This window comes from Podarcis muralis, chromosome 12, assembly GCF_964188315.1.
Source record: "Podarcis muralis chromosome 12, rPodMur119.hap1.1, whole genome shotgun sequence".
NCBI classification, from domain to species: Eukaryota; Metazoa; Chordata; class Lepidosauria; order Squamata; family Lacertidae; genus Podarcis; species Podarcis muralis.
The window spans coordinates 59,533,026-59,558,350 of NC_135666.1; the positions used below are offsets into that span (position 1 = coordinate 59,533,026).

The following is a 25,325-nucleotide window of genomic DNA, read 5'->3' on the forward strand; positions in this document are numbered from 1 at the left end:
CCCATCCACCTGTCTGAATTGGCCCATGGTGGGAGGGGGAGATAAGGATCCAGCAGACTGCCCCAGTCCAGTTCCCTACCCAATCTAGGACTTGCACTACTTTCCATCACTTTTCACTCTGAGGGATACAGATGTCTCTAATTATTATATCTTCACCTGTGCCCTCAGCTCCTTGCAAATGAACTTTCGGTGGCAGATTGGAATACATCCTAGTCGGCTAGAGCCCTTCTGCATCTCCTTGCCAACTGGTCTACTCAAGAGTTCACACACCAAGCAGCCACAAAGCAGCCTGGAGTACTTACTTTCCAACCTCAACGCAATTGTCATTGGCAGCACAACTCCATCTAGGAGATGGTTAAAGTCTGCTCAGGTATTGTACATCGTGGGGGAAGTGAAACACTTAGAATCACAGAATCATAGAAATGTAGAGTTGGAAGGGACCCTGAGGATCATCTAGTCCAACTTCCTGCAATGCAGAAATCTGCAGCTGTGCCATACAGGGATTGAACCTGCAACCTTGGCTAATCAGTAATTCCCCAGGGACAGTGCCAGGATAAACAGCTGGTGCTGTTTATAATAATTAACATAATAAACTAGTCAGGAAAGCAAGTCACCCCATCTTCTGCCACATAAGGCAAGCGTGGCTACACTGGGATCCTTCCCTGGTTATTGGTTTAGATGATATCTCTGTCTGCTACAGCCGCATCCTTGCTGCTGGCTGATTCACCTCCTCTCTCACACATGCCTCAAGTCACAGCACAGATACATGCTGGAAAGGCCAAGAAGAATATGCAAACTATTTAATGCAAGAATTAATCAACACAAGTCCCCCCCCCCTTTTGAATGCTCCTCCACAGACAAAACTCCACACAAGTTTGTTTAAAAACAAAAACACCCTAGCATAATTGGAAGAGAAGTTTTAGATCAGTCTTTTCCAAAGCCTTACATTGACCTCTAGCTCCCGGCCAACCAGGACACCAGGGGGGATAAAAATCAATGATTTTGTAAAAAAAATTTAAAAATCCATTTTATTTATTTAAATCGGATTTTTTAATTTAAATTGGACTTTTTAAAATAACATGCTTTTGGAGAAAAAAATCTTTCTAAGGATAGTTTTCTATTTATGTTACATTATAGTCCAAAGGCTATTCATCAGGAAATAAGAATTTGTTTTTAATTATGTAGCATGAGGCTTTATATGCAATGTTTAAAATTTTTGGTAAATGAATTCCATTAATCCATTCACAATGCCATGCTCTTCGAGAGGTTTGTGTAAGATTATTTGGGGCAGTTTTTCTAAGAAGAAGATATTATCACAGATGCTTGTTTTTGCAGTTCTCCAAAGTGTGAATTTGTGTCTGCAAAGATAACATGCCTTTTCTTCACAGGAAAAATGTTACAAAATAAACATACAGAGTTGAGGAAAAACCTTAATCCCATTGTGCCTTTGCAAATTTCTATCAACCCCCTTACCTCTTAAATGCTAAGTTCCAAGAGGTTCAATGAATAGATGGTTTGGAGTGGAACAGATCTGCACAAGTAGCTAAGTGTGAAGCAGTAAAAATGAAAGTGCAACCTTGTGAGCAGAATACTCCACAAGTCTTTGGATCTTTGTGTAATAATTGTGCAAGTCAGTTGCATGTCTGTGCAATTCAGACTTGAGGCAAGTGCTGAAGGCTCTTCAGGGCTGGCAAACTCTTCCCAATCCCACTGGGTTCCAACCACTGCACTCACACTTAACTGTACAGAATAGGCACCTGAATGTAGACGCAAATCCATTGGGGTGGTGGAGGAAATAGTAACTGGGATCTGTAAGTCCTTGGCGAGACCGTGAAGTGCTTGCCAGTCAACTAATAAGAGTTCACAGGTTCCAGGCCCTTCTTCCCAATTGTAAATATTAAGATTACACCAGCAAGAATGAGTCTTTCTGTTAAAAAAAAATGATTTAAATCAAGTCTTACTGACTATTGATTTAAATCGTAATTTAAATCATGATTTAAATCGATATGATTTAAATCAAATCTACCCTGCGAGACACACACGTGAGGCCAGAGAAAACGCATGCTTCCCTTGGTTTTATTTTGCATCTCTCTAGAGAGGCCAGCTGCACACTGAGAACCATTGTACTTACAAGTTCTGCTTAGTCTGATAATTGACACATGGACCACAAACTTTTTTATTAAGAAAAGCAGTGCTTTGCATTCATCTAGCTAGCTCAGTGCTTGAGGCAATTTACATTTATTAACAATAAATTAGGAATCTACCATGCAAATTAAAACTGGACCAGAACATGGAATTTTCACTATGGGAGGGAGTGAAACCTTAAATCCAGCTTTCGCCCAGCCTGTCCAGAGGGCTGAAGCAGTTAGGTCTTGGGGAAACAGTTATAGAAGCAAATTAGGGCTTTGACTTTAGTGTCAAATGTTGGAACAATAAGGCAGGCTTCAAAGAAGGAAAATGCTATTGGTGAGTCGAAGTAGAGAAATGCCTGAAATCTGATGACCTCCAAAACCATTCACGTTTTCTCCCCCCCCCCACCTGCCATCCTTGTCTATGACAGTAAAGAAACACAGTTTAAATGTTGTTATTTTATATGAGATAAAAAGAAATGCAAAGGGAGAACGAATTCTCCATGCACACACAAAGCATCTACATAATGTGAGAATATTGAGGGTTATCTCTGAGGCACCTGAAAGACAAAGGTGGCACCACGAGCTTTGCCAAATGGGTTCACAGGATCACATCAACTGTACTGTACGCATCCGCAGTGGTTAAAAACCACTCTAAAACTGATTTAACTTTCACACCTTTCTCCAAAGAACCATGGAAACAGTAGCATTTTGAGGCTTTATTTATTTTATTTTTGTTTTACAATTCTGTTTATTTTATAGAGCAATTTCTAGGCTTCTTTGGCTGGGATAATGAACTGCTCTACAAACCGCTGCCACAAAATGTAGGCACACCCTCTAATTCCTATCTCACCATTTCCACATTCAAAGATGCCACCAACAGCTATGCTGCAGCACATTCACAACACATATTTTCTGACAATGGGCAGTTATAGACAAAAGTTTGCCATCAAATCACCCAGCTCTTTAACTGGGAATGCTCAGCTGCACGTAGCTTGAGGATCAAGAAATCCAAAAGTTTAGTTTATAAAACAGCTCACCTAACTTCCCCTTAAAAGGAAACTTCAATTTTCAAAGTTTGTCCAGTCTAATGTCACCTGTTTCATTGCATGAGACAGTTCGAATGAGTTGTGTACACTGCTGTTACGCAGTGTGAAGTCTACCGTTGGAAACTCTCACCCACTTTCTTTTATGAGTTCTTTCAACTTGCCTAAGAGAGTAGCCGTCATCAGGCTGGTGCTCACAAGAGGCTTTGGGCTACAACTCCATTTGCTAGGCAATAACAATTTCAGAATATAGGTGAGAGTTTGAACATTTCGAAAAACCACCATATGAACAGAAGTCTGCACATACAAAGCTTGAGTCCCATTGAGTTGGTTTTATATTTGTGTGTTTGTAATCATAAATCATACAGTCGTAGACTGTACAGTCCTGCAAAACATGAATCACATGACTGGTCTCACTACATCTCCCAACTATGAATCACTCATTTATTTTAGTAAGAAAATTTTTCCATAAGGCTCCAGATTTTGTCAATTTCAAAAAAAATCCCCAGTTCCACATATACCTTAAATTTTAAGGCAACAACCTTTTAACTAAGTTGCCATTTCAGAGGTTACATATTCTCACGGATGAAATAAGATGACAATGCCTTGAAATACACGAATCTGCTTCCCTGAATTTTTAGTCTTGATATTTAGACACATGGGATACCATGTATACTGGAGTTTATTCAGTCACTCAACAAAAATAACTCCATTTCAGGCACCCAGGATCTCTGCCAATGAGCAAAAAAAGGCATCGGTATTATCAATGAACTTTTGGACAGTTTGCTCATTTAAAACCTATTAAATTTTCGTTCCATTAAAATTGTTTGGGTAGTTAAAACATAGAATCATAGAGTTTGGAAGGATCCCCTGAGGCTCATCTAGTCCAACCCCCTGCAATGCGGGAATCTCAAGATGCCGTCACCCATCCAATTTGAAACCATACCAGACCCTGCTTAGCTTTGCAAATGTGCTAGCAGTTTTGTTGCTGCACCGCCAGTACTTTAAAACACATTAAGGCTACTTTTAGCTAGGTTTTAGATTTTAACGTCAGTTTATAATATCTCACACAGTATACTTGGTTTTCACTACCACAATATTACTTACTAGGGGCCTACATGACCCACCTCAGCTTCACAGGAATAGCTGTGGTTTGAACCACACTGCAGACACACAGGCAAAGGATAAGAGCATTTTGTCCACTGCCTTAGCAATGCTTTAGTGTCATCCCCCCCCCCTTTTTGCTTTGTTTTATTTGCATTTGTATAGAACCACTCAGTTTCTAACCAGGTTTCTTGGCCCTGCTGCATATTTTGTAGCCCCTTAAAATAACTGGCAGGCCCAGGCTGTGCCTCCTCCAAGCCCCTCTCCTTCATGCAGAGCTTCCGTGCTGCCTTGTTAACCCAGGTAAATGGCGGGGAGGTGTTCTCTGACCACCCCAGAGCTCCGTGGGGGGTGGAGGGAGAGGCGGCGAAGCACAGCTTGGGATCCTTGTGCTCCAATCATACTCCCAAAAAGAATTTCAAATTCCATGCTCCATTTCATTATGAAAAGGTGTGATGAAGCTACTTGATTTGCTAAATACATTCTGATCATCACGTCTAGATTTCAAAGAATTCAAAATGTTTAAATGAATGCAAAACTTTAAAGCTCTTTAATACACAAACCCTCCAGTCACTGGGAGACCTGTTCAAAGTCCTCTCTTGGATTATTACCTGCCAGGGAAGCTGTCGTCTCTCTCCAAAAAAACAAAAAACAAAAAAAGGGGTGCAGAAAAGTCTTGACATTCCCCAGATACAACTGAGTGTGAACACACCTAAGGAGCAACTCATAAAGTATTCTGCCCTGAAAGTAAAAAATGTTTATCCTAAAGCAAGAATGTCAGAAACTGCTCAATGAAGGAACACGATAGATCTTACCTTATCCATAGCTACTCTTACCCTGAACCCAAGTAAACAGCAGAGGGAACTTATCCTCCCAACACTCCACCGTTAAAAAGACAGGCACTTTAATATATTTCAGCATCTCAGTTCTCACACCAATGAACAATGCCCTAACCCTGATCCAGATTGCTAGAAGGATCTGAAAAACCTGTTGTATTATTGTCCAGAAACTCATCCTGCACCTATTTAAACGCAAACAGGGAATCTATTCTTTTCAGTAATGGCATACTGGACAACTATTCTATAATGCTGTGTTGTCAAGACCAACTTCTCCAAATCCAGCATGTGAAATGGCAGACTTTCCTCTGCATGGTGTTTTAGTGCTGATTTGCATGTATTTGCATGCAAGTGCAGTACCAACAAGAAGCATCTACTATCCCAAAGCTCAGTGTTCACTTCCAGAGACCCAAGTCAAGGGGCAGAATGTGAAGAATGGCAAATATTTAGCAACTCACACTAACCAAAAAATGACAAGGCATCCAAAAGCCTTCCTAAAAGACAAAATAGGGTAAAAACAGAGACAATGATGATACCAGAAAAGCAGGAATGATTGGAACACTTATGTATCAGGATAATAGATATCTGAACAATCCTCCTCTTAAATCACAGTAGCAGTAAGTCTATCTGTTTTTCAAGGCTGCTGAAGTAACAATTATTTACATAACAATTAAGGAACCAAAAGCAAAGGTATTACCCCCCCCCCTCATAACACATAATCTATCAGATTTTGCAGAATGGTGGTGGGGAGGAAGAGGACATTGCTTCTCTTTACATTTGAAATTTCGAATCAGTACCTCCCTGGTACTTCTTTCCTTCTTTCAATGCCACACGTGAATCTTTCAGAGTTAACCTTGCTTTTATTATTTTTTTTAGATTTTTAAACAAAATTATCAACACAAGCACATATAAAATACAATAAAAATTATTTGTGTAATAAATGAGAATAAAAGCAAAAAAATAAAACCAAAGATACAGAGGGGAAGAAAAAACAGAGAACAGCTGGGGGGGGGGGATTCTGTATTCAATTGTTGCATATGATAAGAAAAAGTTGAGAGTTTATTGAGAACTGAATCCGAACCGTTATTTCAAAGACTGGGGCGCTAGGGTTTTAAGTTACTGTCCCTTGCCTACATATGCATGAGAATGATGGCAGCCAGGAGAAAAACGCACAACCCTGAACTTTCATAGGTAAAACAGAGGGATAAACATTCCTCTGTGAAAGCAAACAGTCATGGTCTTTTCCCATTCAACCGTGCCTGATTCTTTTGCGATTTTCCCGCAGGCTTGAGCCCATTCAGCAAATTAATCTGAGCCCCACTTTCAAGCTAATCCCTCTCAGGCCAGCAACCTGCCTGCAGGTGCACCTCTGCTTCTCAAAGCGCCAACATGCAAGCATGATGATACAGGCAAGTTGTCAGACCACGACCTCTGAAAAAAGGAAAATGGGTGACTCATTTGAATGGATACAAAAATAATAAATAATGCAAAAAATACTACTTGTTACATCTGCGTATTACTATTCAGCTAAGGCATTTCATTCTGCACGCATCTATAAGTTGTACTTTCAGGGATCCACAAATTTTGGCTTAAGGTGGCCATCGTTGACTCTGACCCTCTCCTATGGAGAATGTGCGTGGTATCACTGAGCTTCAGCGCTTCTCCAAGTGCAGCAATGGGGCAAGCTACTGCCCTCCTCCCTAGCTCCAAGCTACATGAAAGGGGTGGTGTGGCAAGCTACTGGGACCTATACACCCGAACACATGCCCTCTTGATCCCTGTCCCATGTGGCTTATTGCATCAGGTGGGGGGGGGGGTTGAGTGACTGGGCCCAGAGAAAGTGTTAGACTTCCTTGCATGAGGAGGTGGTGAGATCACTCCTAAAGAAAGCAGTCCTGGACTGCTGGGACAGGAGTAACTACTAACTACTTGCAAATTGGGGGGAATATGGTAGCCAGATGTGGTGGGGCAGCTGCAAGCATTCTTAGACGACTCTGGTTATTTAAATCCATTCCAACTGGGGTTCAGTCCTGCCCATGGAACTGAGTCACCCCTGGTTGACCAGATGGGTGCTCTTTACATCGAGAAGGATCGTGGCAGTGCGTTCTTGCTCTCTCTACACCTTTCAATACCACTGACCACGGTATCCTCCAGGACAAATAGAATGGGAATTGGCACTCTGCTACAGTGGTTCCGGTCCTCCCTATGAGACCGAGTCCAGAGAGTAACATTGGGAGAGTGCTTTTCAATCCCCTGGCAGTTAGGCTACGCAGTGCTGTGGAGCACTGTTTCATCCCTAATGCTATTTAACATCTATTTGAAGCCATGGGGAGCAGACACTAGGAGTCTGGGGACAAAGTGCCACCAGTACACTGATGACACTTAACTCTGTTTCTCCATAACATCTAAACCAGGAAAGGCCAGTGTCTGGATGAAGAGTTGGGATAGATAAGTGAAAATAAGCTGAGCTTGAATCCTGTCAAGACAGAGACCCTGTGGATCAGTGGTTCCCATGGCCTTTAAACTGGCCCAATGCCTGCTCTAGACTACTGGTATATAGCTTGGGATGGGTTTACTTGCAGGATCACTTTACCCCATGTGTGCCCACTCAACCACTTCAATCTGCAAAACTGGCACTGTTTGAGGTGCCACATACTACTGAGGCCACAGATGTAAGAAAATGATCTTAAGTGTGGCAGCCCCTACACATTGGAACTCCCTGCCTGTCGGCTCTTTTTGGCACCCACGGAAAAGGTTTCTGCTTAGGGCAAGCCTATCCAGACACATGGATGCTAATATATTAAAATCTTAGTTACTGCTGATTTTAATGAATGCTGAATGTTTTTAATTTCCATCTGTTTTAGTTATTTTAATATTTTTGTAAACCGCTTAGAGCTTTTACTACTAGCAAGTGGTATATAAATTTTGTTAAATGAAAAACAATGCACGTGGGTAATTAAAGCATGAATTGTGTGTGTTCAGAAATGCAGAAGAAAGCTGCCAAGGAGCCATGCCTACTCTTCCTCCTTTTGCACTTTCAGAAACAAGTCTTGGCTTTCTGTCTTGGCAAAATGCTGTGACCACACCAGGAATGGGGGATTGTTACCATTGAGTGTTCCTTATGTATGCAACCCCAGAAGCACAAAATGTGATTTTATTTTCAGAACTTCTTTGTACTGTGTACAGAGTCATTTTCAGGCAAAAAGAGAGAGAAAACTCCATGTTATGTAAGTTCAAATGGCTAGTGAGTGCTCATCCATGGTGCACAAACAGGGGGGCAAGTATCTTTTTTCTTATGACACCTCAACAGTTCTTGTGAGAAATGAGCCATGTGGACTATACATTCTCCGTCAGCTGCCTGGACCAGTAAGAATGGTCTCGGCCTGAAGCATTCAGAAGTTGGCAAATTTCAGGAGTGCAGAAAAATGCAAGCCACCTGGGCAGCCCCTAAGCTTGGGTGAAATCCATCCCCTTTACTGATCTTCACTGACCCTACAAGGTTTCCAAAGTAAGAAGGGCATTAAAAAATTCTTTTGAAGCACACTTTTCTGCATCTGTTGGTTTATTGTCTTTGCCCTTTTAACCGATCGCCTTCTTTCAAATTCCGATCTCCGTTTCCATTTGGTTCCTTTGGAATTGTATTTCATTCATTAACAAGTGGTTTGCATCCACTGAGAAGAGCTGTCTGAAGCAACAGTGCTGCCGCATTCATCATCATTACATCAGCAGTAGGGAAAGTTTATGCTGATTGCTATCAGCATCTAGAGTGCCCTGATCAGTGTGCAAGCAAAGACAGGATGTTTAATTTTTTCAGAAATGACTCTGGGTATTTGGGGTGTTCATATGCACCACTTTGATCTATGCTAGTGGAGGCAATCTTCAGGGATCTGTCTCAACAGAGCAAAACCATGTAAAAGTGAAAAGACACAAGGGGTAGCATGTAGAACAATCAGAAAATTACAGCTTCTTTCAAGCATAAAGCGGCCTTTATCAGTTGTATCAAAATTTGCTACTCCATTCCTTGGGAATATTTAAGAATAAAGAAAGCTCCGCCGTTATCAGATCCATTCAGAACGCACACAAGACAATTTAAAACAAGTGCTATTTTATTTAGATTCATACAAGCTTGCGCTGGGCATGTTTAAAACCCAAAGCCCTCAAAAACATTTAACAATAATTTCTGCAGATCCAAAGTGACATTTTCTGAGAAGCAGAGGATGGTCCATAAACTATGGCACAAGTTTAAAGACACTGAAAGTCCTCTGCTATGTGCCGGTCACAACTTATCACTCCAGGACAAAGCTTCCCATGCCTGCAAATAAAAATGTGTCACAGACACCACAAAGATTTTTAACTCCATTTATTAGGTGAAAACAGCAAGCTTTATCAACAAATACATTCCACTTAAAGAGAGAAACTTTCCTTAGCAATTTGGGTTTTTTCAAAATGTCGCACTATCCCCATGAGGCCAGTATGTGTGTGCTGCAATGCATACAACTAAAGAAGGGTGCTGAATGGAGGAGGGAGAAGCAGATCAAGCAGATCAAGAAGGAAACAGGGCACAGAGAGAACAGAGATGGAAGATTGTCTGTTTTATCCCAAGAGAAAGCTAAACTGGATATGAAAAGGAAAAAGTGACTGGCACAATGGCCTGGCCTGCATGACATGCTACATCAAAGCACGGCTTGTGGTGCAAAGATGCATGCTTCAGGAGAGATTGCAGCTACTTTGCTGCTCCCAGTCATTCTGCTGAGCCAAGACTTCCAAACCTGAGCTCATGGTTTAACGCTCTCGAGAATAACCACGAGCTGCAACCAAAGTATGCCCTAAGGTTTACAGCTCATGGTTTTTCTGGGAGAGCTAAACCATGAGCCCAAGGTCAGGCAACTTGCCAAGCCAAACTATGGCTTAGCTCAGCACAGCAGTGGAACAAACGGAAAGGAGCAAAACAGCCATGTGCTCACAAATTTGCACAAAGACATTGTTGGGATTAGCATGATGTGCAAACCAAACCAATGAACAGCTCCTTACCCTGGAGGAAGCAGCAGGTGAAGCTGCTGTATGCCAAGTCAAGCTGTGCTCCACCTAGTCCTATATGCAGTGCCTCGCCAAGGTTTCATGCAGATTCCAGTCTTGCAGCCTGAGATCCTTTAACTGGAGATGCTATGGATTGAACCTAGAAGCTTCTAAAGAGAGCCAGGCTTGAGGAAGATCAAGGAGACCAGGGTTCAAATCACAGCCCACTAATTATTCTCATTGGGTGACCCTGGGCCAGTCACTACTTCTCAGCCAAATCTACTAGAACGAGTTCTTGTGAAGATAAAAGGGGGCAAGGAACCGCATATGCCACCCTGAGCTCCTCAGGGTAAGAAGGGCTGCAGATGCAGCGAATGAATGAATGGAGCATGTTCTACCGCTGAACTTTAAGTCCTCCCCCCCAAGCACACTGAAGAGGAACATTGCATTTCAGCTAAAAACTCCCATCCTTCATAATACAGGTACCCCAACTCTGCTGCACAACAATTCTTTTGAGTGAAAACTAGGGATAATGCATTTTTCCTCACTGGAATAACAACTCTATTCTTGACTTCAGACAAGAAATATTTTCCACAAACTTCCATTTCCAATACAGCATTCTTCAAATACATTTCTGCATAGGAAGCACCTCAAGAATCAGGGCTAACGTGCTGCCTTCTAAATACACATTGTATTCTAAAGCACAGGCAGGCAGAAGATAGAGCTGTATCTACTGCTAGATCTCTGGGTGATTTGCAAGTATTTTTTTACTTCAAATTGTTTAACAATAGCAACAACAAAATGACTCCCCTCCTGCTGAAATGAAGAAAGAGAAGGGTAACCAGGAATGGATTTATGAGTGGAAGAATCGTGAGTTCTGTTCACTTCTGCAACTCAGAATAAATTTGGGTCTCATAATTCCTTATTTTGATGTGTAAGTCCTTTGCACCAGGCTCTAACTGGTGGACCTCAGATTCTTGTAAGAAACAAATTAGATGTGCAAGCTGGTAGACGGCCCACTGTTGATTTAAGGCATGAAAATGCAAAGGCCCTGTGCTCAGCTGCAACAAGCTGTAGGTCCCTGTTGACCTGACCTCATCTCCATGTAATGTGTGAAGTGGCCCTCAAAGCCTTTTAAAAAGAAAAAAGGTTCAAATCCCTGTTCAGACATGAATTAACTGGGTACCCCTGTTAAATCATCACCTTCCAGGTTCTATCAGTGTTATGGGAATAACAATGACTTACCTCACATGGTAACTGGGAGTGACATTAGGATTACAGAGTGCTATGCGCTACTCCTTCCAGCTGCAATTAATTGCTAGATGAAAGCATTTTAGAGCCCTGTATATCTCTCTGAACCAGACAACAAACAGATGAAGATTCACACAAACACACAGAAATTCTCCCTAATTTGTATCCTATCCCATAAATCTGAACTACCACAGATGGGATTGCCCCTGATATTAATAATCTAGATTTTCTTACAATGAAAGTACATACCCAGTGCTTCTCATTCTATTTCTTTTGTGGAATAGAGTATTTTAACTTGGCTGTTAATTGTTCATTCTAAAAATTGGGTATAATTTGCTGGAATTCTTTTAGTATAATTCATCTCTTCAGAAGATGGAGAAGTGAGACATTCCTCAGTTAGTCATTACAGAAAAGTTTTAGAAGACTTCATTAGATGGAATCACGTCTGGATTCCAGGAAACTTCTATGGACCAAATTCCAGCCTGTGTCATCTCACAAGTTTTTATTAAACAGTATCCCACAGACATCAAAATAGTGGTATAAATGATTTTTAAAAAGCAGGAAAAGATGTGGTAAAGGCTACAAAAGCTGAAGCATTTGGGAATTTAACAAGGAAATAGAAAGCTGACAATAAAGAATGCAATAGTTCTTCACACAGATTTCACTACACCAACATGCAGAGATGGCCAAATTCATTAACATAGACCTACCAATGGCCATTAGTAGGGACTTCCACATGCAGAGGCAGAGTAACTTTTAACAGGTGCTGGGAAACAAAACAAGGAAAGACCATCCTCCTCCTCACACTTTTATTGGTGCTGAAAGGGCCACTTCAAAAAAGACGGTGCCACCAGCTGATCGGCCCTGTCGGCAATCCCCATTTGCCAGGGAGGAATCGCGAATGCCCTTTCAGCTCCTGGTTTGTCCTTTGCAGCCACGTTTTCACCTGCTGCACACCTGGAACTATTTGTGACTAGCGCTGGGCCAGAGGCTCCTACAGAAGAGAGCTGGACAGGCAGTGTAAGACAAAGGTTGCCAACACGGCACCCGTGGGCGCCCCTACGCCCCACATACAACGCCAAAAGCATCACCCTCTCCCTCTGAAATCAGACTTGAAAGCTTTCTATTGCAGCTTAACTTAATGTGGCTTACAGGTAAAATAGGAACAGTTAAAAGCACAGAGGGAGGAAACAATCAATAAAAAACAATTAAACATTAACAGAATTAAAGCTATACAAGCGTTTCCCCCCCACACACACACACACACTTAAGTGTGATCGACTTGCGCGCAACTGCATATATGTGTGGCACCAGGAAATAAATAAATAAATTCAATTCCAACCTGGAAATGGCAGGAAAGAGCTGGAAAGTCCTTGTGACTCACGAGGAGACATACACACACCCCAGAGTTTCAATTCTAGTTATGGATACGTTCGGATAAGGTATTTTTGGTCTGGAGAGAGGGCGGCCGAGAGGATGTTTAAAGGTGCTTATAGGGCACTCCCCATTTACGCGATTTCACTTACATGCATGAGGGCCAGGAACATAACCCTCACATAAGTGGGGGAGGTGCCTGTGTATAAATATAAAAGCTCTATTAAAAGCATACAGATAATCACAGTAAAACAGCACAGCACCTGCTCTCTCATGAAAAGCAGTCAGGTGCCAAAGCCAGTTGGAACCAGAAAGTCTTCCGTGGAAAGACAAGGAGGAGGGAGCCAGTCTGGCTTCTCCAGGGAGGGAGTTCCAGAGTCTGGGAGCAGCCAGCACAAAGGCTTGGGTGCAGTGAGTGTGTGAGTGTGAGTGTGTGGGTGTGAGGTGTCCACAACAGCTTATCCCATTTGCAAATGTGCTCAAAGGCCGCAAAAAGATTGACCACCCCAGTATAAAAGTACAGTGGTACCTCAGGTTACAAACACCTCGGGTTACAAACTCCGCTAACGAGTAGTACCTCAGGTTAAGAACTTTACCTCAGGATGAGAACATAAACCATGTGCCGGCCGCACAGCGACAGCGCAAGGCCCCATTAGCTAAAGTGGTACCTCAGGTTAAGTACGGACCTCTGGAACGAATTAAGTATGTAACCAGAGGCACCACTGTATAAATAATAAACAAACTGGCCAAGCGGACCGAATTAAAATGATCTAATGCTCCAATTCCATTTTGCAAATAAGCCCCTAAAAGTTTGTCATACATTTTTTTACTAGCCTGCCTACTCATACATAGCTATGTAAGTTTAAGATAGTGAGTGACCTTCCCTGCTTAGTTGTCTGGTGGCAGATAGTACCGTAGGCAAGCTTTCAAGTGGCTGTTTATGAGCCTAGCGTAGCTCCTAACAGATGAAACTCAGCTCAGAGCAGCATCTGCTTCTAGGAAAGTCTCTTCATCTGGTTTTATAGTCTACTCGGTGCTTCTGCATTTGCTCATAGCTCACATACACTCTACTTCCACAGCGCCAGAATAAAAAGAGACAGAGCCAAATACTTAATAGGAACTTTAATTTATTATTTCAAGAGCTGAAACTCAGCACTAAAATAAAAAAGTACTCTATTGCAGATTCTCATTTGAGACTCAGTTCCGCAATTCCTGCTGCAAGTAGAAATTCAACAACTGTTTAAGAACTCAGCATCCTGATATATTGTGTACATGCCACTGAAATCACGAGCAACTTGCCAACCTGCAAAATGCAAGCTTGTAAGGTTGTGTGATCTGCATTCTCCTGCAAGTACAGGGGAAGGCAATGAGAATCTCACAGAATTACATAGAACTGCAAAACGAAACCAGCCTAGTGGTAGTGGACTCTCCTTCACTGGAGGCTTTTAAGCAGAGGGTGGATGGGGATCCCTACACTGTGATGGACTATGTAGGACCACTGGAACCCCTCTACAATTCTTGAATTAGATAGCCTTTGGATTCCTTTTGAATTACTTCTTCCAATTGTGTATCTCCTTCAAGTAAAACAGAGCAACAAACAATGTCCCATAAATTCATAAATCTTGTATCTAATCAAAGTTGGGGGGAGAAGGCAGAGTGGGGAGGGAAGACACTCACCTGTCTGATCTCGTAAATTGTATTTGGCACTGATAGCACAGTGTACCTGACAACGACAGAAAACTGTTTTTGCACCTTCTAAATCATTGCAAGTTTACTGAAAAATCCAGAGAAACTAGTCCAAAGCTCTGCTGTTTTGCTATACTGGGGTATATTCACGAATTCCATTAGGAGAGAGGAAGGGGAGAGGAGAGAGAATTTGCCATAAGCATTTATGTAGGGAGGAAAAGATGCACCCTATATTTCGGGAGGAAAAAGCGTGGATGAAGTACATTTTTTATTCCAGGTCACCGTTCACATTCCCCTGTGTAACATAAGCACATGCAGAAACCCTTTGAAGACGCATGCCTTTTATTCTATGGGTCACTCAGAAGCATGAGAATATGCCCCAGAAGAGGACAATCAGCATATCTTGCTGTGATCATAGCAAGTCTGAAGACTTCTTCAACTGATATTGTTATAAGCAATGGGAATGCTTGCGGTGAGGTTCTTTTGGTGAAAAGAGGTGACAGTGATAGAGGTCCTTTGGGGCTCTCCTGCCCCACAACAATAAATAAAACACAATACCAGCAGTGTTGGGGGGGTTTCTCCCTTTTTTGCTTTGTCCCTTGCTTTCACCTGTTCAAACAACAACAACAACACTACAGCTGTAGGTTGGCACAGATACTCCCTTTTCCTATGCTGCCAACTGCTGAATCCCAATGGCACAAGGACTTTATCGTGGCTTGTTTTCCATTCTCAATGATGTATTGTTTTATGGCATCAATCCCAATTTCAATGAAATTTAAATCTATCAGCGTCGTGCAATGGAGCTGAATGAAGAAGATAGCCACAAAAAGCAGTCTCTGGTATTCAGCGGCAATTTTAATACTATATGCATGAGCACTTATCGTTTCAATTGGGGTCATTTAAATAACAGGCCCCAGCACCCCACCTTTTACCAATCGAGATGTTACGCAAAGGCTTCTCGGAAGATCTTGTCAAGAGTCGTGGGGTTCAACTCCAGGAATTCTGTCTTTCACATTCTAAGCAAAGCCAGATGTTTCACCTTTCCAGTAAAAGGAATGACAAGCTTCATGCCCCAAGAAGAATTCCAATTGTAAATATGCACACTTTATAAAGCCCTTCCTTCCAACTTTTAAACTTCATTTCAGGCTTTGCACTTGTGTCTTGTTGTAAAACAGGTATCAGAACATTTTACCTTCCCCCCCCCTCTTCCTGCAACGCCAGGGGAGAAGGGACTAGAAAGCAGCTCTGTTTTGCTGCAACAGAAGGTACTTTTGAATCCGTTCCCCAAGAATCACAAAATTCCATCTTCGCCTTCCAAGAATGCACATTTGTGAAAAACCTTACACATTTGAAAAGGTCAAGCCACACCATCCTACATGGCCAAGTTAATTACTGATTAAGTTAGGAAGGGTGCCTAGGAGTGCAGAATAAACCCAAGCGATTTACATCACAGAAATGGCACGTACTTGCAAGCAAGTGTATGGAAGGTCTTAAGAAGACTTATTACTGCACCAAGTTCAACTTACTTTTGAGTAAGCATGTAGAAGCATGTAGGCTAAAAACAATTACTGTATTTTAATACTGAGACTAATTCTTAAAACAATGCTCACAATGGAATATAGTATTGAGCAATTATGAAACTCTTGAAAGAACACAGAAAGCCTCAGTTTAGCAATCTACTTGCAGTCTGAAAATAGTGTAATGGTTACGTATTGTTCATACCATAACAACGACGTCCTTAAGATAAATCCTCACCCTTCCCAGATCTACACACACCTCCAAGTCTCTGCAGAAAGCGAGACTCTGAAAGCAAGCAGGGGCTTAGAGAGGGAGCTGAGGGAGGAGGAGGCAGGGAGGGGACTTACCTCAAAACCTAGCCAAGTGGAAATCAGTGCAGTAATTCTGCAAGTCGGCAGAGTGCACTTTGAGAGCTAGAGTAGTGTGAAGAAGTACTGCTGGGCCGCATTGCCTGAAGGCATTGCTAATACACTGATGACTAATGACTGGGCCAGGAAGACAATGAATTTGGGGGTTGAAAACTAAGAGAAACCAGGCAATACCTTGACAAATGGGCTTTCACAATTTCATTCACTGAATAACCTTTAAGCACAAAATTGGCTCAACTTCCCTTGGGAATAACTTGACACATGTTGTTGAACAATGATATAGGTATTTTCCTTCTTTTAACAAGCCACTCTTACGCTAAATACATAAACATGGTTACAACAGGGAATGAAACTTGGGAGTTAACTGTTCATCAGCTATGGGGAAACAAAAGATTTAGGATGAAAGGAACAAACAAAATTGTTCTTTCCCGATGTAGGAATAGGAAAAATATCCTTGGATTCAAACTATGTGAATTATTACAATTTGGGGGGTGGGGGGGCATTGCCTGCAAGTCTTTTTGGCAAGGGGGAGAAGATGTACAAATTTCTCAGGACCCATCAAACAACCAGTAAGGAACAAAGATATTGAGATTTTGCCTAACCGCTGAAATTCCAACAGAAGTCTAATTTTTCGACAGACCAATCACCATTAACAAATAAATCAAGTTCCATGTAAAACTTTACAACGTTGTGCCCTCCCCCGACACGCCGGAGGACAGCAGCAGCATCTCCCTTTAGAAAGAATGCCTTTTTTTGTTGCTGCTCCTTCAATGTAAATAGCCTTCCAATTTAAAAATAACAATTTGGGCTATTTTTACAGACAGAATAAAATATCTGAAGTGTCTCTAAATTAACAAGAGCCACTTACTTAGCCCAGACAGCATTGCCTTTAGCAGCTCCTAAAAACTTCAGAAAAATGAGATCTTAAAACAGGAAGCTTAGTAAGCTCATAAAACTGTTGTTGGAGCCAGGAACACATAGCATATTTAATCTGCAAACTGTGAGAGAGTCTACAATGATTTCAGCAAGATCTGAGGCATGCCCTCAAGGTTTGCTGGGATCTGGGATTAGGGAGTTGATAAGAACCTCAACTGCCCATGGACATGTTTTTCTTCTGCAGTTAAACACAAATGCAGAGAGACGTTTGACTGCTGCTTGGCGTTACTGCTCAAGTTATATAAAAGCTTTGCAGCTCCTTTTGCTGTCAATATATCAAAGTTGAAAAAAAAATCATCAAAGTGTGAAATTTCATTTAAAGTCTTTGCCAGTCTACAGCTCTATTTCACAGACCTATCAAATAAAAGTAAAGATGGGAAAATACACAGAGAAAACTTGAAAAAAAGTTTTACAGCGTGCCCCCAATTTTTATTTTTATTTTGTTTATTCCATCTCCCTTTATTTTATTTTTTTAAGCTGGAACAAATCAATTCCAATGTAGACAAGCGACAGAACAGGGAGAGCAAAGGAAGGTTGAAGGTGTATGTTTTGGAAATACTGATTAAAAGGCTCTTTGAAAGAATTATTAGAGCTGAGCCTTTTGTAAAACAAGAACAAAAGGTTTATTGAGTGAATTTAGCATCTCACTTCCTTACTGCAAACTGATCAAATGAAATATGTCTTGACTTGAATAAAATCAAATAAACTGAAGAATATGAGGGCCAGTCTTAGGAATGCCTTCTTCAAAGTATTTCTTTAGTTTAGGGGATTTACCACAATTGCATATATAGTAGAAAACTCTGACTTTTGAGATAATCTGCTATAGTCTAAAAGCATTAACATTCCATTACTAAGGTCTTCCTGAGGATTTCATGACTCATTGATTCACTCTTGCTCCTAGTCTGCTTCTTCTTAGTACATTACTGTCTCCTCACGCTGGAGTGCAGGCAACAATGGCCATTAAACCGTTTCCTTTCATAACTCTCTGGCCTCCCCCTTCCCACTTTAATAAGCATCAGATGCTTTACTCTGAAGGGAAATTGTAGGAAAGTTTTCTAAAATGCCTTTAAACATCAAATAAACACCTTTGCAAAGCGTAAAACAGGACAGTGATGCATGCTAGTAATTACAAATGATTGCAAGTAAGAAAGAGATGGCTTTAGTACTCTTAAAAGTCCTATAAAAGGTAATTAATAATTACAGCAAAGAAAGTCACCCTTACTCCATTGAAATCAATGAAAACTAGTTACTGCCTTCTATAGTACAAAGCTGGACCTCTCCCCACATGAATTTTAAACTTTTAAACTTTAAATGCAAGTGCTCTGGTTGTTGTGTTTGCAGCAGAACTAGTGTTCAACATTTTGCATATAGAAAATGTTGTCTCTGTCCAAATATATCTCACCCAAATGAAATATACCATATGAAAATAATGCAAGATGCCTGGAACGTAACTACAAACCACTTATATTTCAAAAGACTTTGCCTTTTCTACAAACTTCTGTTTGGTGTTGGGTACAAGTTTTGCATTTTTAGTCAAGACATTATATGCAATGTCTGTTTTGGTTCAGTATTTCTTATGCAGATAAAAGCTTTAGCAAACAAAGTTTCACTGACGAACATGAGCAGTGATGCCACGTAAAATTATGAACACATGCACACATACACCCTTGAAATACAGCTACTGTACTGACTCTCTAGCTTTGATTTTTTCCTTTGAAGAATTACATTACATCATTGTTCCATCTTTCCTGATTTCCAGCACCCTGATCCTAAACATAATTGCTTCAAAGTATATTCTATCTAACTGATTTCATTGGAATTTATTTCCTAGTAAGGGTGTCTTACAAACACAGTGTAAGAAATCAAGTGAACTGCATTCTTCTACACAGACTTGCTTCATCTATAGTCCCATTGATCTCAGTAGGACCTGCTTCTGAGCAAACATGCAGAGAATTGGAGCTGTTTTGTTCTAGCAAAAGCTAACCAACTGCCTCTTACAGCCAATTTGATGTAATTTAATGTTTGTTTTAATAAGGCTGAAAAATAACCATCTACAAGTCATCCACCAGTAAGTTGCAAGCAATATCTCGTAAATAAATTCTTGAAATACTTTATACAGTTTACACTGCTGAAGTCATTCATGGTTAGGTTTTTTTTAACAGATAACCTCAACTCAGCTACAATAAGGTGCTCAGAAGTATTTCAAATTTTCATAATTCTTTACATTTTAAACACTGCATCCTTCTTTCAAAATAATCTTTGAGATATGCAATTAATAAACTGTCAGATCCCAATTAATTTTTAATAAAGAGCCTAAAGGAAACAATTATAGGCATCGATCACTAACACACCATTCCAAATTGAGAATGCAACTGCACAGTTAAAGGCTACTTATGAGTAATTTTAGGGTATAATCTAGGCAGAGAAGACAACCCCTTCTTTCCTTCCTCATCTACTCCTCTCAAACACAAGCTTGGTTTCTCGGTGTTCACTTGCACCCAAGTATTTGTGTTGCCATTTTGGAATCATACGGACACAGAGAAAGGCACAGAATGCCCTGATATAATTAAAAGAACCACAAATTCAAAAGAGCTGGGAACAGATGAGTTTTTTTCTGTGACCCATACAAATAAAACCAAAATTGCAGGTTCAAACATCAAAATGGAAAAGGCCTGATTTTTTATTTTTTAAAAAAAGTTTAATGCCTTCCAAAAAGAAGCAAGTTAACAACGTCTGCTGCCCAGCTAGCTAATGCGGACTTCTCTTAGGCCCCTTGCATGCTAACTTGCCACCTATAACTTGGCCTTAAAAAGGCTCTGCTAGGCTGGGATGGAAATGGCCCATCATTTCAAACTGAACTGGCAGCTGGAAAATGTGGAACAGCTGGCAGAGAACAGCAAGAAAATGTTTTACATAAATATCTCTACATATAAACTGGCAAAAGGCCACAAACACCAGACCCCAAGGATGGAATCAACATGATACACCAGAGGATTGAAATAATTTGGGGTAGGGGGTTAGCTTTTTAAACCCTTTCCCCCACATGGTGCTTGCAGCCGCAAACCCCAAGTGGCAGCCCCCCCTCCCAATCACAAAAGCTGCAACTGTGAACAAGCCCAAAGAAGAAGGGTTGCGCTGACATAACAATACAGATACTTTCCATGAGCCTTTTAGGGTCCCTTTGATGTGTTTACTTGCCCAAGAGTCTAATCCAAATTGCTTTGCCTGCCACTATTTACTCTGCCTCTTTTTCCAAGCTCCCTCTAGCCCTTCCCCAAGTTTGAGAAAGTTAACTGCTGGGTGTGATTCATATAGCTGTCCGGTCAAGAAGTCCTCGCCATCCAGAGAATGAAGTTTGGCAGAAGCAGCCAAAATGTAAAGAAAGGAGAAGTCTGCACAACAGAAAAATATTCAGATCCAGGGAGCATTTGGGTTGCACCTTGCCAGATTATTACCAAAGTGTCAGCTAACAATGGAAATTCAAGCATCTGTGCCAAAACCAGCTAACCAACCTTCTAGTTGCCACGGGGACCCTTCTCTCATTCTGCAACAGTAAACTCTGAAAGTTTCGCTTTTAACTCTCAGCTTTTTCTAAAACTGGAAGCTTTGCTCCCACCTTCCTTCAACACCCCCTCCCTTTTTCCCAGGACCTTCCAAGCAAATGAATCACTCCAAAAAAGAGAGAGAGAAGAGATTGAAAAGGCACCCTTCCTAACACTGCAAATAACAGCAGAAGGTTGTGTACAGTACCACATCCGATCACTTGCTTCCACCCAGTTTCCAGATGTGGCAAACTTCCAGCCACCACAGAAACTGCTGGCAAGAAAGTCAACGCTATTTCCACCCCGCTCTCTCCTTCCCTCCCGCCCCTTGGAAGAGGCCAAGCAGCTGCCGGGAGCCTGCAAAATGCGCAGCAGTTCAAGTGAGCTGCGGGACCTGAAGCCTCCCAATGCTCTCCGAGTCGAGAAGGGGGCGAGAAGGGGGCGCGGAGAGGCCCACGCGCCGCGCGCTTCGGGCGCCTCCGCCAGCTCGAGCCGAGCCGGGCTTGCTCCGGGACAAGCCCCTGCAAGCGCGCCAGCCGAGCCAGCAAGCCTGGCCAGCTCCACTTCCCCAAGAGCCCCGAACTCTCCATCCCGCCGGGCTCGGAGGAGGGATCGAGGGCAGAAAAGGGAAGCTCTTCTCCCTCCCTCCCTCCCAGCCCCACTCCAACTTTCTTTTCCGCGCGGCCAGCGCACGGCAAGTTAAACAAAGAACTTTCCCCTCCTCTCCCTCTTTCCACACGCGCGCGCGCGCACACCCACCCGCCCGAAAAGCACGGGGGGAACGGCTTACCTGCCGCCGCCGCTTCGGCCGGGGTGGGGAGCAGCCCGCCAGTTCCCCATAGGCGAAGATCGGGGCCTCGCCGGCTCCTCCGCGGCCAACTTCGCAGCGCCGCTCCCCGAGGATGAATGAGGGCACTGGGCTCCTGTTTTGGAGGGGCGGGCTGGGCAGGGGGAGGAGCGGGGGGGGGGTTGGGGGTCTGCCTTCTCTTTTACGCGCCCGGCGCTCGCCCTCCCGTTGGGGCTTTGCCTTCAGGCGCGCGCGCGCGCTTATTTCTCTCTCTCCGCCGAGACCTTCCAGCGGTTCCTCGCCCCCCGCCCGCCCGCCCGCCCGCTGTAATCCGATCCCTTCTGACTCACGGAGGAGCCCGGAGTGACATTTCTCCCGGTTCGACAACAACAACCGAAACAACCCCGAAAAAAGGAGGACAGTCCGCCGCCAGTTCGCAAATCACAAACTTGCACGCAAAGGGAGGAAAAGGCGCGCTTGGGCCGCTGCCCCTTCCTCCTCCTCCTCCTCCTCCCTTCCCTGTGGCTGCGCTTTTCTCTTCTTTCTCTCCCCCTTCTCTGATTTCGTTCCTTTCTCTGCCTCTCGGTCCAGGGAAGAAGAAGAAGGGGAAAGGGAAACATGCAACTCTCATAACTCACGTGTTCCGAAAAGTTGCCCCGAGTCTGCCGCTTCCTCTGCCTCCTCCCGCCTCTCCTCCAAGTTTTGCAGATGTTGCCGGGCTGTCCGGCTCAGCCCTCCGCCGCCGCCTCCCTCCTCTCCTTCCCTCGCTCCTTCTCCTCCCCCTCTGGGTGTTTGGGGGGGGGGGCGAGCTGCCGGGAGAAAGACAGACAGACCCACACAAACCCAGCGATCCTGCCGGAGCGCAGCTCGCGCAACTTTCCTCCCTTTGCGCGCGCCTCTCCACGTGGAGCGGGGCTGGCGCAAAAAGGGGAGCCCTGCCTTCCCCCGGGGATTCTGGAGCGCTTCAGCCTCGGGGGCGGGAGGGCCTCTCCGCCTTAAAGGCGACCAGAGCGGAGGATGCAAAAGCCTCAACAAGACCAGGAGGGGCGGGGGGCGCTTAGGCCCCAGGCGAGCTGCCCGCCCGGGAGAGGAGATTCCGGGGGGCCGGCAGGCTGCGGCACGCGGCCCCCGCTCGCCCCTTCCTTTCCCCCTCGGCGGCTGGGAGGAAGCGCCCGAGAAGCGGGGTGCCCTCGGGGAGGACCTTCTCCCTCAGGCGGCGGGGGGCCGCCTTCCCTTTCCCAAACCCTCCAGACCTTCAGGCTCCCACGTTTCTGTTCAAGGAATGTCCATCGTAGGTGTTAAAAAAACACAGAGAGCAAAAAAGTTCGTGGGGATTCTCCAGATAGAGAAGGACCTGCAATGCACGGCTCGTCATCCCCGCTTTACCTTTGTGCTTATCTTCCGGCATTTCTCATTCTGTACAAATATGTGGAGCTGAATGAAATTCCACACACTCTCTTTTTGGACCCGTGAATCTGTGCAGGCTTTGGCACGCCCGCTCTCCTGGGGAGTCAGCTTCTCCCACTGCTTTCTAAAGGCAGGGCTGGCCTGCTTCTCCCCACCTTCACCACAACATGCTGCAGTCAGGTGGAGAGTTCAGGTGACAATGGCAGTGCGAGCACCCATGGGAAGTCCAAATTTAACTCGGGCCATTTTATTCTCCATGGGAGATTTTACATCGCACCAGATTCAAAGCTGTGCCTTTGGGGGCCTGGGCAGAAGAGCATTCAAGGCACGGAAGCAGGCAGAGTGCGGCCAGGGGCAGGGGGGGTCAGATTAGGCAACACGAATCTAAAAAGCACCCCAATGAGCTCTGCATTGATCCATGTGTGCTACATCCATGGGTGTATGGAGTGTTAGGGGAAGGGTACTACCCCACCAGAGGGTACCAACAGCCATGCTCCTCTGGGGTAGTTTGCTGACCTGTGTTCCCCACCCTGCATTCAGCTCTCACCCAGAAACTCAGCTTGCAGCAGCTGCTACACCTTGAGAAGGGCTCCAAAGCCAGGTGAGGGTAGCCCATGGGTCTCAAGCCCTCGGTGAGTTAAGGCCTTCCCCTGCATGTGTCCGGCAGACTGAGTGGACGAGCCCAATAGTGGGCCCAACAGTCAAGAAGGTGGTTTCTGCACATGCTGCAGAGGGAAGTGAGAGGCAGGTGGGGCTCATCAACCTGAGAAGGGAGCCCATCGCAGAGAAAGAAAAGTCTGACCATAAACCTCCACTGCCTTGAGGTTCGGAAGAAGAAAGGGCTAAGGAGTAAACCTGGTCAGCAAACTTTTTCAGCAGGGGGCCAGTCCACTCTCCCTCAGACCTTGTGGGGGGCCGGACTATTTTTTGGGGGGGGGAGAAAGAATCCCTATGCCCCACAAATAACCCAGAGATGCATTTTAAATAAAAGGACACATTCTTCTCATGTAAAAACACGCTGATTCCCAGACCATCCGTGGGCCGGATTGAAAAGGCGATTGGGCCGGATCCGGCCCCAGGCCTTAGTTTGCCTACCCATGGAGTAAACACTATATAAATCCAGAGTGGAGTCCCTAAGAGGGTTGGATGGCGCCTTGTACACCTCCTTCTGGCAACTCCTGCAGCCAAGCTGGTGCCAAACGTCCTGCTCTGCTTCCCTTTGGACCACATCACTGAGGCTGAGACCCTTGTCTGACTTCATGCCCAGAGCTGCACTCTCAAGACAGGCAGATGCCGACTATACATCCATATATTTACTATACGAGCTTTACTTACCACTTGATTGCAATAAAACCTCAAAGCAGTTAACAAAGATATAAGCTACAGTCAGGTTGTGTCAGCCAAAATAAAAGCACATAGGAAGCATTTTCTGCTTTGCCTGGCAGTGGCTCTCCAGGGTCTCAGGCAGTTGTCTTTCCAGACACCTGGTACCTGGTACTTTTACCTCTGGCAAGTACGCCCCCTTGCCCCCACAATTGAGGGGGCCGGGGCTGTGCACTGTTCCATAATGGCTGAAGTGGGAATCAGGTGGTTGCAGGGGAGGGCCCATTCAGAATCACCCCAAGTGGATGCAGAGCCCAGGTGTCTATAGGCAGCCCCCCGTTTTCACTCGTTTGATATGCGCACAACTATGTATACGCGTATCACGCCAAACCCAGAAGAGACTTGGAAACGTCATAAAGAGATCACTGAAATGTCACTAAAATGGAAGAATGGGGTGTTTGCAGGCTTTTTCAATAGGTTTCAATTACTGCCACTTCACCAACATGCGAAGTGCCTTGGAACATAACCCCACGTGAACGGAGGGGTGTCTGTAAGATGTTGCCACAGAATCATTATGGGTATTGATATCAGACCCAAAGAGTAATTTAGTTCAGGGCACATGTTATCTTTCCCCTGGTCAAAATGATCCTGGAGACCTTGAGATGAAGAATGAAATCATGGAAGCATCCCAAAGAGGAAATGTAATAATATGCCGCTTCAACTACACTCAGACTGGCTACATATGTGTTCCAGTCATGACAAAGAAGTAAAATTTCTAGTTACAGGTAGGTAGCCGTGTTGGTCTGCCATAGTCGAAACAAAATTTAAAAAAAATCCTTCCAGTAGCACCTTAGAGACCAACTAAGTTTGTTATTGGTATGAGCTTTCTTGTGGAGGCACACTTTGGTATCTGAAGAAGTGTGCATGCATACGAAAGCTCATACCAATAATAAAATTTCTAACACCCTAAATGACTGTGCCCTAGAATAGTTGGTCATGCAA

The 25,325-nt window shown here is 43.8% G+C and overlaps 1 protein-coding gene across 6 annotated transcripts in view; it reads right to left on the bottom strand.

The window, feature by feature from the left end:
* The window catches only part of GLI3 (GLI family zinc finger 3), a 239,092-nt gene extending 216,521 nt beyond the window's left edge, over positions 1 to 22,571 (bottom strand). For 2 of the 6 annotated variants that reach the window (XM_077916535.1, XM_028749953.2), the window contains exon 1: positions 22,232 to 22,569. The gene's annotated coding sequence lies outside the window, so the exon portion shown is untranslated. Of the gene's footprint in view, positions 1 to 21,014; positions 21,037 to 21,596; positions 21,852 to 22,231 lie in introns of those variants that run through there. The other 4 variants (XM_028749954.2, XM_028749952.2, XM_077916532.1 and 1 more) reach the window with 4 other exon arrangements.
* Positions 22,572 to 25,325: the final 2,754 nt, after the last annotated feature.